Source organism: Lissotriton vulgaris, chromosome 8, assembly GCF_964263255.1.
Source record: "Lissotriton vulgaris chromosome 8, aLisVul1.2, whole genome shotgun sequence".
NCBI lineage: Eukaryota > Metazoa > Chordata > Amphibia > Caudata > Salamandridae > Lissotriton > Lissotriton vulgaris.
In genome coordinates this window covers 1532691205-1532703801 of record NC_141696.1, presented here as the reverse complement: position 1 = coordinate 1532703801, position 12597 = coordinate 1532691205, and the positions used below count along the sequence as shown (strand labels likewise).

General features: G+C 37.9%; 2 non-coding genes across 2 annotated transcripts; both read left to right on the top strand.

Annotated features, from left to right (window-relative positions):
* The first annotated feature begins 4422 nt into the window (after positions 1-4422).
* Positions 4423-4495, top strand: TRNAF-GAA (transfer RNA phenylalanine (anticodon GAA)). Its single transcript has one exon. It is a non-coding gene; the product is annotated as a tRNA-Phe (tRNA).
* Positions 4496-9316: 4821 nt separating this feature from the next.
* TRNAF-GAA (transfer RNA phenylalanine (anticodon GAA)) lies at positions 9317-9389 on the top strand. The gene has a single exon. It is a non-coding gene; the product is annotated as a tRNA-Phe (tRNA).
* The last annotated feature ends 3208 nt before the right edge of the window (positions 9390-12597 follow it).

Sequence of the window (12597 nt, the reverse complement as noted above, 5' to 3'; positions counted from 1 at the left end):
TCAGGTTTGACAATGAATATTTCCCATTTCATGCTTTTTTGTAAAGTAAACTCTTGTCTGCATTACCTTCCACCTCCCCTTGAACACAGATGTCAGTAGTCAGATGACATTGCTTACCTACTCATGCCAAATATATCTGGGTAATATAGTGCTAGTCCATTCAGAGTTAAAAAAACAACTACCTAACCTGGATCCCAAAAATGCTATTTACCCATTGCACCAGTTAATTGCGGAATGATACAGGACTCCTTAAAACACATCTCTACCATATGAGTTTAAAAATCCAGGTCCTGCATCTATTTTGTTAAATGGTTTAAATTAAAGTATGAAGACTACAGCTAGCAGCAGGCCGAAATAGCTCAGTTGGGAGAGCGTTAGACTGAAGATCTAAAGGTCCCTGGTTAAATCCTGGGTTTCGGCACTGTTGAGAGGTTCCTTGTTTCTCACAAAGTAAGTCTTGTAATCAGCTGTAGTACTTTTTTCTCTATCAACATTTTTATCAACTGATCTACAAAATGATCAACTCAACATAGACGTTGCTTTCTGTCCTCCTTTTAAACTTTCTTCCACCTATCTTGCCTTCAGGTTTGACTATGAATGTTTCCCATTTCGTCCTTTTTAGTAAAGTAAACTCTTGTCTGCATCACATTTCACTTCCCCTTGAACACAGATGTCAGTAGTCAGATGACATTGCTTACCTACTCATGCCAAATATATCTGGGTAATATAGTGCTAGTCCATTCAGAGTTAAAAAAACAACTACCTAACCTGGATCCCAAAAATGCTATTTACCCATTGCACCAGTTAACTGCGGAATGATACAGGACTCCTTAAAACATATCTCTACCATATGAGGTTAAAAATCAAGGTCCTGCATCTATTTTGTTAAATGGTTCAAATTAAAGTATGAAGACCCCAGCTATCAGAAGGCCGAAATAGCTCAGTTGGGAGAGCGTTAGACTGAAGATCTAAAGGTCCCTGGTTCATTCCTGGGTTTCGGCACAGTTGGGAGGTTCCTTGCTTCTAACAAAATAGGTCTTGGAATCAGCTGTAGTACTTTTTCTCTATTCATCAAATTTATTCCAACTGATCTACAACACAATCAATTTAACATAGACTTTGCTTTATGTCCTCCTTCTAAACTTGCTTCCACCTCTCTTACCTTCAGGTTTGACAATGAATATTTCCCATTTCATGCTTTTTTGTAAAGTAAACTCTTGTCTGCATTACCTTCCACTTCCCATTGAACACAGATGTCAGTAGTCAGATGACATTGCTTACCTACTCATGCCAAATACGTCTGGGTAATATAGTGCTAGTCCATTCGGAGTTAAAAAAAAAAATGACCTAATCTGGATCCCAAAAATATTATTTACCCATTGCACCAGTTAACTGCTCAATGATACAGGACTCCTTAAAACATATCTCTAACATATAAGGTCAAATATCCAGGTCATGCATCTATTTAGTTAAATGGTTCAAATCAAAGTATGAAGACTAAAGCTAGCAGCAGACCGAAATAGCACAGTTGGTAGAGCGTTAGACTGAAGATCTAATGGTTCCTGGTTCAATCCCGGGTTTCGGCACAGTTGAGAGGTTCCTTGCTTCTAACAAAATAGGTCTTGGAATCAGCTGTAGTACTTTTTCTCTATTCATCAAATTTTTTCCAACTGATCTACAACACAATCAATTTAACATAGACTTTGCTTTATGTCCTCCTTCTAAACTTGCTTCCACCTATCTTACCTTCAGGTTTGACAATGAATACTTCCCATTTCATGCTTTTTTGTAAAGTAAACTCTTGTCTGCATTACCTTCCACTTCCCCTTGAACACAGATGTCAGTAGTCAGATGACATTGCTTACCTACTCATGCCAAATATATCTGGGTAATATAGTGCTAGTCCATTCAGAGTTAAAAAAACAACTACCTAACCTGGATCCCAAAAATGCTATTTACCCATTGCACCAGTTAACTGCTGAATGATACAGGACTCCTTAAAACATATCTCTAACATATAAGGTCAAATATCCAGGTCATGCATCTATTTAGTTAAATGGTTCAAATTAAGGTATGAAGACTGTAGCTAGCAGCAGGCTGAAATAGCTCAGTTGGGAGAGCGTTAGACTGAAGATCTAAAGGTCCCTGGTTCAATCCCGGGTTTAGGCACAGTTGAGAGGTTCCTTGCTTCTAACAAAATAGGTCTTGGAATCAGCTGTAGTACTTTTTTCTCTATCAACATTTTTATCAACTGATCTACAAAATGATCAATTCAACATAGACTTTGCTTTCTGTCCTCCTTTTAAACTTTCTTCCACCTATCTTGCCTTCAGGTTTGACTATGAATGTTTCCCATTTCGTCCTTTTTTGTAAAGTAAACTCTTGTCTGCCTCACATTCCACTTCCCCTTGAACACAGATGTCAGTAGTCAGATGACATTGCTTACCTACTCATGCCAAATATATCTGGGTAATATAGTGCTAGTCCATTCAGAGTTAAAAAAACAACTACCTAACCTGGATCCCAAAAATGCTATTTACCCATTGCACCAGTTAACTGGGGAATGATACAGGACTTCTTAAAACATATCTCTACCATATGAGGTTAAAAATCCAGGTCCTGCATCTATTTTGTTAAATGGTTCAAATTAAAGTATGAAGACCACAGATATCAGCAGGCCGAAATAGCTCAGTTGGGAGAGTGTTAGACTGAAGATCTAAAGGTCCCTGGTTCAATCCCGGGTTTCGGCTCTGTTGAGAGGTTCTTTGCTTCTAACAAAATAGGTCTTGGAATCAACTGTAGTCCTTTTTCTGTATTCATCAAATTTTTTCCAACTGATCTACAACACAATCAATTTAACATAGACTTTGCTTTATGTCCTCCTTCTAAACTTGCTTCCACCCCTCTTACCTTCAGGTTTGACAATGAATATTTCCCATTTCATGCTTTTTTGTAAAGTAAACTCTTGTCTGCATTACCTTCCACTTCCCCTTGAACACAGATGTCAGTAGTCAGATGACATTGCTTACCTACTCATGCCCAATATATCTGGGTAATATAGTGCTAATCCATTCAGAGTTAAAAAAACAACTACCTAACCTGGATCCCAAAAATGCTATTTACCCATTGCACCAGTTAATTGTGGAATGATACAGGACTCCTTAAAACATATCTCTACCATATGAGGTTAAAAATCCAGGTCCTGCATCTATTTTGTTAAATGGTTTAAATTAAAGTATGAAGACCTCAGCTATAAGCAGTCCGAAATAGCTCAGTTGGGAGAGCATTAGACTGAAGATCTAAAGGTCCCTGGTTCAATCCTGGGTTTCGGTACAGTTGAGAGGTTCCTTGCTTCTAACAAAATAGGTCTTGGAATCAGCTGTAGTACTTTTTTCTCTATCAACATTTTTATCAACTGATCTACAAAATGATCAATTCAACATAGACTTTGCTTTCTGTCCTCCTTTTAAACTTTCTTCCACCTATCTTGCCTTCAGGTTTGACTATGAATGTTTCCCATTTCGTCCTTTTTTGTAAAGTAAACTCTTGTCTGCATCACATTCCACTTCCCCTTGAACACAGATGTCAGTAGTCAGATGACATTGCTTACCTACTAATGCCAAATATATCTGGGTGATATAGTGCTAGTCCATTCAGAGTTAAAAAAACAACTACCTAACCTGGATCCCAAAAATGCTATTTACCCATTGCACCAGTTAACTTGGGAATGATACAGGACTCCTTAAAACATATCTCTACCATATGAGGTTAAAAATACAGGTCCTGCATCTATTTTGTTAAATGGTTTAAATTAAAGTATGAAGACAACTGCTATAAGCAGGCTGAAATAGCTCAGTTGGGAGAGTGTTAGACTGAAGATCTAAAGGTCCCTGGTTCAATCCCGGGTTTAGGCACAGTTGAGAGGTTCCTTGCTTCTAACAAAATAGGTCTTGGAATCAGCAGTAGTACTTTTTTCTCTATCAACATTTTTATCAACTGATCTACAAAATGATCAATTCAACATAGACTTTGCTTTCTGTCCTCCTTTTAAACTTTCTTCCACCTATCTTGCCTTCAGGTTTGACTATGAATGTTTCCCATTTCGTCCTTTTTTGTAAAGTAAACTCTTGCCTGCATCACATTCCACTTCCCCTTGAACACAGATGTCAGTAGTCAGATGACATTGCTTACCTACTCATGCCAAATATATCTGGGTAATATACTGCTAGTCCATTCAGAGTTAAAAAAATAACTACCTAACCTGGATCACAAAAATATTATTTACCCATTGCACCAGTTAACTGGGGAATGATACAGGACTCCTTAAAACATATCTCTACCATATGAGGTTAAAAATCCAGGTCCTGCATCTATTTTGTTAAATGGTTCAAATTAAAGTATGAAGACCCCAGCTATAAGAAGGCCGAAATAGCTCAGTTGGGAGAGCATTAGACTGAAGATCTAAAGGTCCCTGGTTCAATCCCAGGTTTCGGCACAGTTGAGAGGTTCCTTGATTCTAACAAAATAGGTTTTGAAATCAGCTGTAGTACTTTTTTCTCTATCAACATTTTTATCATCTGATCTACAAAATGATCAATTCAACATAGACTTTGCTTTCTGTCCTTCTTTTAAACTTTCTTCCACCTATCTTGCCTTCAGGTTTGACTATGAATGTTTCCCATTTCGTCCTTTTTTGTAAAGTAAACTCTTGTCTGCATCACATTCCACTTCCCCTTGAACACAGATGTCAGTAGTCAGATGACATTGCTTACCTACTCATGCCAAATATATCTGGGTAATATACTGCTAGTCCATTCAGAGTTAAAAAAATAACTACCTAACCTGGATCCCAAAAATATTATTTACCCATTGCACCAGTTAACTGGGGAATGATACAGGACTCCTTAAACATATCTCTACCATATGAGGTTAAAAATCCAGGTCCTGCATCTATTTTGTTAAATGGTTCAAATTAAAGTATGAAGACCCCAGCTATCAGAAGGCCGAAATAGCTCAGTTGGGAGAGCGTTAGACTGAAGATCTAAAGGTCCCTGGTTCAATCCTGGGTTTCGGCACAGTTGAGAGGTTCCTTGCTTCTAACAAAATAGGTCTTGGAATCAGCTGTAGTACTTTTTCTCTATTCATCAAATTTTTTCCAACTGATCTACAACACAATCAATTTAACATAGACTTTGCTTTATGTCCTCCTTTTAAACTTGCTTCCACCTCTCTTACCTTCAGGTTTGACAATGAATATTTCCCATTTCATGCTTTTTTGTAAAGTAAACTTTTGTCTGCATTACCTTCCACTTCCCCTTGAACACAGATGTCAGTAGTCAGATGGCATTGCTTACCTACTCATGCCAAATACGTCTGGGTAATATAGTGCTAGTCCATTCGGAGTTAAAAAAAAAATGACCTTACCTGGATCCCAAAAATATTATTTACCCATTGCACCAGTTAACTGCTGAATGATACAGGACTCCTTAAAACATATCTCTAACATATAAGGTCAAATATCCAGGTCATGCATCCATTTAGTTAAATGGTTCAAATCAAAGTATGAAGACTACAGCTAGCAGCAGGCCGAAATAGCTCAGTTGGGAGAGCGTTAGACTGAAGATCTAAAGGTCCCTGGTTAAATCCCGGGTTTCGGCACTGTTGAGAGGTTCCTTGTTTCTCACAAAGTAAGTCTTGGAATCAGCTGTAGTACTTTTTTCTCTATCAACATTTTTATCAACTGATCTACAAAATGATCAATTCAACATAGACATTGCTTTCTGTCCTCCTTTTAAACTTTCTTCCACCTATCTTGCCTTCAGGTTTGACTATGAATGTTTCCCATTTCGTCCTTTTTTGTAAAGTAAACTCTTGTCTGCATCACATTCTACTTCCCCTTGAACACAGATGTCAGTAGTCAGATGACATTGCTTACCTACTCATGCCAAATATATCTGGGTAATATAGTGCTAGTCCATTCAGAGTTAAAAAAACAACTACCTAACCTGGATCCCAAAAATGCTATTTACCCATTGCACCAGTTAACTGCGGAATGATACAGGACTCCTTAAAACATATCTCTACCATATGAGGTTAAAAATCCAGGTCCTGCATCTATTTTGTTAAATGGTTCAAATTAAAGTATGAAGACCACAGCTATCAGAAGGCTGAAATAGCTCAGTTGGGAGAGCGTTAGACTGAAGATCTTAAGGTCCCTGGTTCAATCCAGTGTTTCGGCACAGTTGAGAGGTTCCTTGCTTCTAACAAAATAGGTCTTGGAATCTGCTGTAGTACTTTTTCTCTATTCATCAAGTTTTTTCCAACTGATCTACAACACAATCAATTTAACATAGACTTTGCTTTATGTCCTCCTTCTAAACTTGCTTCCACCTCTCTTACCTTCAGGTTTGACAATGAATATTTCCCATTTTATGCTTTTTTGTAAAGTAAACTCTTGTCTGCATTACCTTCCACTTCCCCTTGAACACAGATGTCAGTAGTCAGATGACATTGCTTACCTACTCATGCCAAATATATCTGGGTAATATAGTGCTAGTCCATTCAGAGTTAAAAAAACAACTACCTAACCTGGATCCCAAAAATGCTATTTACCCATTGCACCAGTTAACTTGGGAATGATACAGGACTCCTTAAAACATATCTCTACCATATGAGGTTAAAAATCCAGGTCCTGCATCTATTTTGTTAAATGGTTCAAATTAAAGCATGAAGACCCCAGTTAACAGAAGACAGAAATAGCTCAGTTGGGAGAGCGTTAGACTGAAGATCTAAAGGTCCCTGGTTCAATCCCTGGTTTCGGCACAGTTGAGAGGTTCCTTGCTTCTAACTAAATAGGTCTTGGAATCAGCTGTAGTACTTTTTCTCTATTCATCAAATTTTTTCCAACTAATCTACAACACAATCAATTTAACATAGACTTTGCTTTATGTCCTCCTTCTAAACTTGCTTCCACCTCTCTTACCTTCAGGTTTGACAATGAATATTTCCCATTTCATGCTTTTTTGTAAAGTAAATTCTTGTCTGCATTACCTTCCACTTCCCCTTGAACACAGATGTCAGTAGTCAGATGACATTGCTTACCTACTCATGCCAAATACGTCTGGGTGATATAGTGCTAGTCCATTCGGAGTTAAAAAAAAAATGACCTAACCTGGATCCCAAAAATATTATTTACCCATTGCACCAGTTAACTGCTGAATGATACAGGACTCCTTAAAACATATCTCTAACATATAAGGTCAAATATCCAGGTCATGCATCTATTTAGTTAAATGGTTCAAATTAAGGTATGAAGACTGTAGCTAGCAGCAGGCCGAAATAGCTCAGTTGGGAGAGCGTTAGACTGAAGATCTAAAGGTCCCTGGTTCAATCCCGGGTTTAGGCACAGTTGAGAGGTTCCTTGCTTCTAACAAAATAGGTCTTGGAATCAGCTGTAGTACTTTTTTCTCTATCAACATTTTTATCAACTGATCTACAAAATGATCAATTCAACATAGACTTTGCTTTCTGTGCTCCTTTTAAACTTTCTTCCACCTATCTTGCCTTCAGGTTTGACTATGAATGTTTCCCATTTCGTCCTTTTTTGTAAAGTAAACTCTTGTCTGCCTCACATTCCACTTCCCCTTGAACACAGATGTCAGTAGTCAGATGACATTGCTTACCTACTCATGCCAAATATATCTGGGTAATATAGTGCTAGTCCATTCAGAGTTAAAAAAACAACTACCTAACCTGGATCCCAAAAATGCTATTTACCCATTGCACTAGTTAATTGCGGAATGATACAGGACTCCTTAAAACATATCTCTACCATATGAGGTTAAAAAAACCAGGTCCTGCATCTATTTTGTTAAATGGTTTAAATTAAAGTATGAAGACAACAGCTATAAGCAGGCTGAAATATCTCAGTTGGGAGAGTGTTAGACTGAAGATCTAAAGGTCCATGGTTCAATCCCGGGTTTAGGCACAGTTGAGAGGTTCCTTGCTTCTAACAAAATAGGTCTTGGAATCAGCTGTAGTACTTTTTTCTCTATCAACATTTTTATCAACTGATCTACAAAATGATCAATTCAACATAGACTTTGCTTTCTGTCCTCCTTTTAAACTTTCTTCCACCTATCTTGCCTTCAGGTTTGACTATGAATGTTTCCCATTTCGTCCTTTTTTGTATCTGAAGGTCCCTGGTTCATTCCCGGGTTTCGGCACAGTTGAAAGGTTCCTTGCTTCTAACAAAATAGGTCTTGGAATCAGCTGTAGTACTTTTTCTCTATTCATCAAATTTTTTCCAACTGATCTACAACACAATCAATTTAACATAGACTTTGCTTTATGTCCTCCTTCTAAACTTGCTTCCACCTCTCTTACCTTCAGGTTTGACAATGAATATTTCCCATTTCATGCTTTTTTGTAAAGTAAGCTCTTGTCTGCATTACCTTCCACTTCCCCTTGAACACAGATGTCAGTAGTCAGATGACATTGCTTACCTACTCATGCCAAATATATCTGGGTAATATAGTGCTAGTCCATTCAGAGTTAAAAAAACAACTACCTAACCTGGATCCCAAAAATGCTATTTACCCATTGCACCAGTTAATTGTGGAATGATACAGGACTCCTTAAAACATATCTCTACCATATGAGGTTAAACATCCAGGTCCTGCATCTATTTTGTTAAATGGTTTAAATTAAAGTATGAAGACCGCAGTTATAAGCAGGCCGCAATAGCTCAGTTGGGAGAGCGTTAGACTGAAGATCTAAAGGTCCCTGGTTCAATCCCGGGTTTCGGCACAGGTGAGAGGTTCCTTGCTTCTAACAAAATAGGTCTTGGAATCAGCTGTAGTACTTTTTTCTCTATCAACATTTTTATCAACTGATCTACAAAATGATCAATTCAACATAGACTTTGCTTTCTGTCCTCCTTTTAAACTTTCTTCCACCTATCTTGCCTTCAGGTTTGACTATGAATGTTTCCCATTTCGTCCTTTTTTGTAAAGTAAACTCTTGCCTGCATCACATTCCACTTCCCCTTGAACACAGATGTCAGTAGTCAGATGACATTGCTTACCTACTCATGCCAAATATATCTGGGTAATATACTGCTAGTCCATTCAGAGTTAAAAAAATAACTACCTAACCTGGATCCCAAAAATGCTATTTACCCATTGCACCAGTTAACTGGGGAATGATACAGGACTCCTTAAAACATATCTCTACCATATGAGGTTAAAAATCCAGGTCCTGCATCTATTTTGTTAAATGGTTCAAATTAAAGTATGAAGACCCCAGCTATAAGAAGGCCGAAATAGCTCAGTTGGGAGAGCATTAGACTGAAGATCTAAAGGTCCCTGGTTCAATCCCAGGTTTCGGCACAGTTGAGAGGTTCCTTGATTCTAACAAAATAGGTCTTGAAATCAGCTGTAGTACTTTTTTCTCTATCAACATTTTTATCATCTGATCTACAAAATGATCAATTCAACATAGACTTTGCTTTCTGTCCTCCTTTTAAACTTTCTTCCACCTATCTTGCCTTCAGGTTTGACTATGAATGTTTCCCATTTCGTCCTTTTTTGTAAAGTAAACTCTTGTCTGCATCACATTCCACTTCCCCTTGAACACAGATGTCAGTAGTCAGATGACATTGCTTACCTACTCATGCCAAATATATCTGGGTAATATACTGCTAGTCCATTCAGAGTTAAAAAAATAACTACCTAACCTGGATCCCAAAAATATTATTTACCCATTGCACCAGTTAACTGGGGAATGATACAGGACTCCTTAAAACATATCTCTACCATATGAGGTTAAAAATCCAGGTCCTGCATCTATTTTGTTAAATGGTTCAAATTAAAGTATGAAGACCCCAGCTATCAGAAGGCCGAAATAGCTCAGTTGGGAGAGCGTTAGACTGAAGATCTAAAGGTCCCTGGTTCAATCCTGGGTTTCGGCACAGTTGAGAGGTTCCTTGCTTCTAACAAAATAGGTCTTGGAATCAGCTGCAGTACTTTTTCTCTATTCATCAAATTTTTTCCAACTGATCTACAACACAATCAATTTAACATAGACTTTGCTTTATGTCCTCCTTTTAAACTTGCTTCCACCTCTCTTACCTTCAGGTTTGACAATGAATATTTCCCATTTCATGCTTTTTTGTAAAGTAAACTTTTGTCTGCATTACCTTCCACTTCCCCTTGAACACAGATGTCAGTAGTCAGATGGCATTGCTTACCTACTCATGCCAAATACGTCTGGGTAATATAGTGCTAGTCCATTCGGAGTTAAAAAAAAAATGACCTTACCTGGATCCCAAAAATATTATTTACCCATTGCACCAGTTAACTGCTGAATGATACAGGACTCCTTAAAACATATCTCTAACATATAAGGTCAAATATCCAGGTCATGCATCCATTTAGTTAAATGGTTCAAATCAAAGTATGAAGACTACAGCTAGCAGCAGGCCGAAATAGCTCAGTTGGGAGAGCGTTAGACTGAAGATCTAAAGGTCCCTGGTTAAATCCCGGGTTTCGGCACTGTTGAGAGGTTCCTTGTTTCTCACAAAGTAAGTCTTGGAATCAGCTGTAGTACTTTTTTCTCTATCAACATTTTTATCAACTGATCTACAAAATGATCAATTCAACATAGACATTGCTTTCTGTCCTCCTTTTAAACTTTCTTCCACCTATCTTGCCTTCAGGTTTGACTATGAATGTTTCCCATTTCGTCCTTTTTTGTAAAGTAAACTCTTGTCTGCATCACATTCCACTTCCCCTTGAACACAGATGTCAGTAGTCAGATGACATTGCTTACCTACTCATGCCAAATATATCTGGGTAATATAGTGCTAGTCCATTCAGAGTTAAAAAAACAACTACCTAACCTGGATCCCAAAAATGCTATTTACCCATTGCACCAGTTAACTGCGGAATGATACAGGACTCCTTAAAACATATCTCTACCATATGAGGTTAAAAATCCAGGTCCTGCATCTATTTTGTTAAATGGTTCAAATTAAAGTATGAAGACCACAGCTATCTGAAGGCTGAAATAGCTCAGTTGGGAGAGCGTTAGACTGAAGATCTTAAGGTCCCTGGTTCAATCCAGTGTTTCGGCACAGTTGAGAGGTACCTTGCTTCTAACAAAATAGGTCTTGGAATCAGCTGTAGTACTTTATCTCTATTCATCAAGTTTTTTCCAACTGATCTACAACACAATCAATTTAACATAGACTTTGCTTTATGTCCTCCTTCTAAACTTGCTTCCACCTCTCTTACCTTCAGGTTTGACAATGAATATTTCCCATTTTATGCTTTTTTGTAAAGTAAACTCTTGTCTGCATTACCTTCCACTTCCCCTTGAACACAGATGTCAGTAGTCAGATGACATTGCTTACGTACTCATGCCAAATATATCTGGGTAATATAGTGCTAGTCCATTCAGAGTTAAAAAAACAACTACCTAACCTGGATCCCAAAAATGCTATTTACCCATTGCACCAGTTAACTTGGGAATGATACAGGACTCCTTAAAACATATCTCTACCATATGAGGTTAAAAATCCAGGTCCTGCATCTATTTTGTTAAATGGTTCAAATTAAAGCATGAAGACCCCAGTTATCAGAAGACAGAAATAGCTCAGTTGGGAGAGCGTTAGACTGAAGATCTAAAGGTCCCTGGTTCAATCCCGGGTTTCGGCACAGTTGAGAGGTTCCTTGCTTCTAACTAAATAGGTCTTGGAATCAGCTGTAGTACTTTTTCTCTATTCATCAAATTTTTTCCAACTAATCTACAACACAATCAAGTTAACATAGACTTTGCTTTATGTCCTCCTTCTAAACTTGCTTCCACCTCTCTTACCTTCAGGTTTGACAATGAATATTTCCCATTTCATGATTTTTTGTAAAGTAAATTCTTGTCTGCATTACCTTCCACTTCCCCTTGAACACAGATGTCAGTAGTCAGATGACATTGCTTACCTACTCATGCCAAATACGTCTGGGTGATATAGTGCTAGTCCATTCGGAGTTAAAAAAAAAATGACCTAACCTGAATCCCAAAAATATTATTTACCCATTGCACCAGTTAACTGCTGAATGATACAGGACTCCTTAAAACATATCTCTAACATATAAGGTCAAATATCCAGGTCATGCATCTATTTAGTTAAATGGTTCAAATTAAGGTATGAAGACTGTAGCTAGCAGCAGGCCGAAATAGCTCAGTTGGGAGAGCGTTAGACTGAAGATCTAAAGGTCCCTGGTTCAATCCCGGGTTTAGGCACAGTTGAGAGGTTCCTTGCTTCTAACAAAATAGGTCTTGGAATCAGCTGTAGTACTTTTTTCTCTATCAACATTTTTATCAACTGATCTACAAAATGATCAATTCAACATAGACTTTGCTTTCTGTCCTCCTTTTAAACTTTCTTCCACCTATCTTGCCTTCAGGTTTGACTATGAATGTTTCCCATTTCGTCCTTTTTTGTAAAGTAAACTCTTGTCTGCCTCACATTCCACTTCCCCTTGAACACAGATGTCAGTAGTCAGATGACATTGCTTACCTACTCATGCCAAATATATC